Source organism: Sapajus apella, unplaced genomic scaffold (genome assembly GCF_009761245.1).
Source record: "Sapajus apella isolate SASKATOON/1434 unplaced genomic scaffold, GSC_monkey_1.0 scaffold5, whole genome shotgun sequence".
Taxonomy (NCBI): domain Eukaryota; kingdom Metazoa; phylum Chordata; class Mammalia; order Primates; family Cebidae; genus Sapajus; species Sapajus apella.
In genome coordinates, this window is record NW_022436945.1 from 28,008,958 (window position 1) to 28,014,037 (window position 5,080).

The 5,080-nt window shown below is 43.8% G+C and overlaps 1 non-coding gene across 1 annotated transcript; it reads right to left on the bottom strand.

The window, feature by feature from the left end:
* Positions 1–669: 669 nt before the first annotated feature.
* On the bottom strand, positions 670–808 carry LOC116548863. Its single transcript, XR_004267577.1, has one exon. It is a non-coding gene; the product is annotated as a U4 spliceosomal RNA (small nuclear RNA).
* Between the last annotated feature and the right edge of the window lie 4,272 nt (positions 809–5,080).

Here is a 5,080-nt window from a genome sequence, read left to right on the forward strand (position 1 = left end):
TGGTCTCAAACTCCTGGCCTCAAGCAATCCTCCCACTTTGTCCTCCCAAAGTTCATGCCAGTGGGATGAACACCAAAGTTTATGCCAGGCATGAACACCACATTTGGCATAAAATTTATTATGAATAATCAGATTCATAAAATATATGATTTCACACATAGATGTACTCACTTTTCTAGAACTGCTACAGGTTTGTGCCCTAAATATAAAAATTCTGATAAAATCCATTTCATATGATTCATTTCTAACTGTATTTGTTGCATTATTGAGTAGATTCTTGACAGGAAAGAACTTCTGCATGAATCAGATGCTGATGAGAACTGAGTGCCCTGCTTACCACTGTAAGCAATTTTTTAAAAATATATTTTATTGCACTTTAGGTTCTGGGGTACATGTGCAAAACATGCAGGATTGGTGCATAGGTACATACATGACAATGTGGTTTGCTGCCTCCATCCCCCCATCACCTATATCTGGCATTTCTCCCCATGTTATCCCTCCCCAGCCTCCTTACCCCCCGCTGTCCCTCCTCTATTCCCCCCCAACAGACCCCAGTATGTGATGCTCCCCTTCCTGTGTCCATGTGTTCTCATTGTTCAGCACCTGCCTATGAGTGAGAACATGCAGTGTTTGTTTTTCTTTCTTTTTTTTTTTTTTTAAATAATTCAGTCTCCATAGAGACTGTCAAAAATTGCCAATGCCGACTATATTTCAAATCGCCATGGCGGGGTATTGGGAAGTTTTCAATTAGTAATAATCGTGCCTCGGATAAACCTCATTGGCTACAATACTGCCACTATGCAAAGCTTTTTGTTTTTTGTTTTTTGGGTTTTTTTAATATGTGGTGTTTGTTTTTCTGTTTTTGTGCCAGTCTGCTGAGAATGATGGTTTCCAAATTCCTCCATGTCCCTAAAAAGAACACGAACTCATCGTTTTTTATGGCTGCATAGTATTCCATGGTGTATATGTGCCACATTTCCCTTGTCCAGTCTATCATCGATGGGCATGTGGGTTGGCTCCAGGTCTTTGCTATTCTAAACAGTGCTGCAATGGACATTAGTGTGCATGTGTCTTTACAATAGAATGATTTATAATCCTTTGGATATATACAGGTATTGATCGACTTACCACCTATGCAACTTACGACCATTGGACTTTACGACCACAATCGCCAGCCACGACTGCTCCGCGTCTGGCAGCGCAAACGTTGCCCAGCTGGGCGTACGACAGTGCAGACCAGCTTCTGACAGCACTACCATCTCCGCGTGCACCATTTCAACTGTACAGATAGCCTACTCAACTTACGACCAAATTGTGTTATGACTGGTCCGCGGTCCCAACTGTGGTCATAAGTTGAGCACTAGCTGTATCCAGTAACGGGATTGCTGGGTCAAATGGAATTTCTATTTCTAGGTCCTTGAGGAATCGCCACACTCTTCCACAATGGTTGAACTAATTTACACTCCCACCAACAGTGCAAAAGTGTTCCTATTTCTCCACATCCTCTCCAGCATCTGTTGTCTCCAGATTTTTTAATGATTGCCATTCTAATTGGTGTGAGGTGGTATCTCGATGTGGTTTTGATTTGCATTTCTCTAATGACCAGTGATGATGAGCATTTTTTCATGTTTGTTGGCCTCATATATGTCTTCTTTTGAAAAATGTCTGTTTATATCCTTTGCCCACTTTTGAATGGGTTTATTTCTTGTAAATCTGTTTCAGTTCTTTGTAGATTCTGGATATTAGCCCTTTGTCAGATGGGTAGACTACAAAAATTTTTTCCCATTCTGTTGGTTGCTGGTTCACTCTAATGATTGTTTATTTGCTGTACTGAAGCTCTGGAGTTTAATTAGGTCCCATTTGTCTTTTTTGGCTTTTGTTGCCAATGCTTTTGGTGTTTTAGTCATAAGTCCTTGCCTGTGCCTGTGTCCTGAATGGTTTTGCCTAGGTTTTCTTCTAGGGATTTTATGGTGTTAGGCCTTATGTTTAAGTCTTTAATCCATAAATGGTGTTGAGAAGGCAGTTTTAACCAACGCGCAGTTTCAATATCCAACAGCAGGTCCTCAAATAACACCATTTCATTCAACGTTGCTTCCATATAATGTTGAGAGAAAAAAAAAAAAAAACGGATTTCTGGCTGGGACCACTGCCTATGCAGAGTTGCACATCTCCCCACGTCTGTGTGGGTTTTCTTTGGACACACTACTTCCCGCCCCCACATCCCGAAGCTGTGCACACTGGGTTAACTGGCATCTACATCGTCCCAGGTCAAGTGAGTGTCAGGGGTAGTGAGTTGCCCTGCTGTGGGATGGCCTGTCCAGTGCTGGTTCCCTCCTTGTAACCTACCCTCCTGGGACCAGCTGCAGCCACCTGCAACCCAGAGCTGGAATAATTAGGTAAATAATTATTTCACTTGTTTTATTCATATTTTTAAATGCATATATAGCTCACATTTATTTCAGTGTTAAATATTAGAAGTGTTTTGGGATTTTTGTTGTTTTGGTTTTTTTTGTTTTGTTTTTAAATAAAGACGGGGTTTCACCATGTTGATCAGGCTGGTCTTGAACTCCTGACCTCAGGTGATCCGCCCACCTTGGCCTCCAAAGTGCTTGGATTACAGGTGTGAGCCACCACGCCCAGCTGTTGTTGTTTTTTGTTTTGAGACAGAGTCTCACTTTGTCACCCAGGCTGGAGTGCAGTGTCGCAATCTCGCCTCCCGGGTTCAAGGGATTCTCCTGCCTCAGCCTCCCGAGTAACTGGGATCACAGGTGTGTACAGGTGATCCCCCTTTTAGTACAGGTGGGGTTTCACCATGTTGGTCAGGCTGGTCTCAAACTCCTGCCCCCATGATCTGCCTGCCTCTGTCTCCCAAAGTGCTGGGATTACAGGCGTGAGCCACCACGCCAGGCCCTTCCCCTGCCCCTAGACGGAGTCTCACTCTGTCACCAGATTAGAGTACAGTGGTGCAATCTTGGCTCACTGCAACCTCCGCCTTCTGTGTTCAAGCCATTCTCCTGCCTCAGCCTCTTCAGTAGCTGGGACTATAGGCGCATGCCACCATGCCCAGCTAATTTTTATATTTTTAGTAGAGATGGGATTTCACCATGTTGGCCAGGATGGTCTCAATCCCGCCTCAGGCTTCCAAAGTGCTGTGATTACAGGCGTAAACCACCAGCAGCCGGCCGTGTTTTGGTCTTTATTTAGAAGTTTGATGATGTTCTTCTGACCAGAAATAGAACTTAATTCGTATTTTTATCTATTAACCTATGGGAAAATTGGTTTAATTATAGATCATTTCACTGAAGTTCACAGTTTCCAAGAACCTATTGATGACATTAGGTGAGGACTTGCTGTACTTCCATAGATCTCACAAACCCGAGTGGCAAGGGAACACAGCACGGGGGCTCGTCCCAGGACGTGGAAAGCCCCAAAGCTGCAGGTGCATTAGCTTCACAGTAAATCCACCTCTAACCCTAGTGGCCGGCGAACCTGACTGATAATAAAACTCATCTGCAGGCCCTATTAGAAAATACGACCTCAAGGTAACACCTCTGCAGATTTTGCTTCGATAGGGAAAAGGGAAGCTTTTAGAAGCTCTTATAAGAGGGATGGGTAAGGTGTGCGTGGAAGTGGGAGGGAGGAGAGGACAGGTGGAACTTACTGAGCCTTCTAAAATCATTCCTTCAGAGCTGGTCCTGGCAACCTGTGAACTGACCATATTTTTTTTTTTTTTTTTGAGTTGGAGTCTCGCTCTGTCTCAGGTTGGAGTGCAATGGCACAATTTCGGCTCAATGCAACCTCCACTTCTTGGGTTCCAGCAATTATCCTGCCTCAGCCTCCCCAATAGCTGGGACTACAGGTACATGTGCCACCATGCCTGGCTAATTTTTTATATTTTTAGCAGAGATGGGGTTTCGTCATGTTGGCCAGGCTGGTCTCGAATTCCTGACCCCAAGTTATCTGCCTGCCTTGGCTTCCCAAAATGCTGGGATTACAGGCATGAGTCACAGCTTGTGGCCCGTCCATCATCTTTTAAAGCAAGCTTGTCCAACCTGTGGCCCGCAGGCCTAATGCAGCCCAGGACGGCTTTGAATGTGGCTTAACACAAATTTGTAAATTTTCTTAAAACATGAGATGTTTTTGCTTTTTTTTTTTTTTTTTTTTAGCTGATCAGCTTTTGTTAGTGTCAGTGTATCATGTGTGGCATAAGATAATTCTTCTTCCAATGTGGCCCAGGGAAGCCAAAAAATTGAGCACCACTGTTTTAAAGTCTCCTGGTATTTCAAGAAAGAATGGCCAGGGCCAACTTCTCCAGATTGCTATTGCTGCCCTCCATTACAAACACACATATCGCGCCTCTCCCTTTGCACCTCTATTCTGTTTTAAAATAAGGGACACACAACATATACACACATACCTGTGTCTTCCTCTAAATTACTATCATCAGGGAAAAAATTAAATCCGTAGCTGGACCTGTCGATTGGAATCTGGAACTGGTCACTTGGAAACTGGTTGGTCTTCTCCTTGGGTTCTAGAATGGAGGCAATTATGCATACTTTCACTCACCCCCCATGCAGACAGTTTAGGTGAGAAATTAAATCAACGCACTCCACCTGGAGTTCAAAGGCGGCTCCTTAAATCTTAAGGAGAACTTTCCATTTAAAAAATAAGTATTTCTGCACAGCCAGAGAGTAAAAGACTAGAGATTCCATTTGAATAATCAAATGCTAACTAAATAATATTTTTAAAGCAATAGCAACCCTTGTCATTAAATCTTTTTTTTTTTTTTTTTTTTGAGATGGAGTCTTGCTTTGTTGCCCAGGCTGGAGTGCAGGGGCGTGGTCTCAGCTCACCGCAACCTCCACCTCCCGAGTTCAAGCGATTCTCCTGTTTCAGCCTCTCAAGTAGCTTAGAGGCTAATTTTTTGTATTTTTAGTTGAGATGGGTTTTCGCCACATTGGCCAAGCTGTTCTCGAACTCCTGACCTTAGGTGATCCACCTACCTCAGCCTCCCAAAGTGCTGGGATTACAGGCGCGAGCCAGCACGCCCAGCCCCTTGTCATTTAAACTGTCTCTCTTT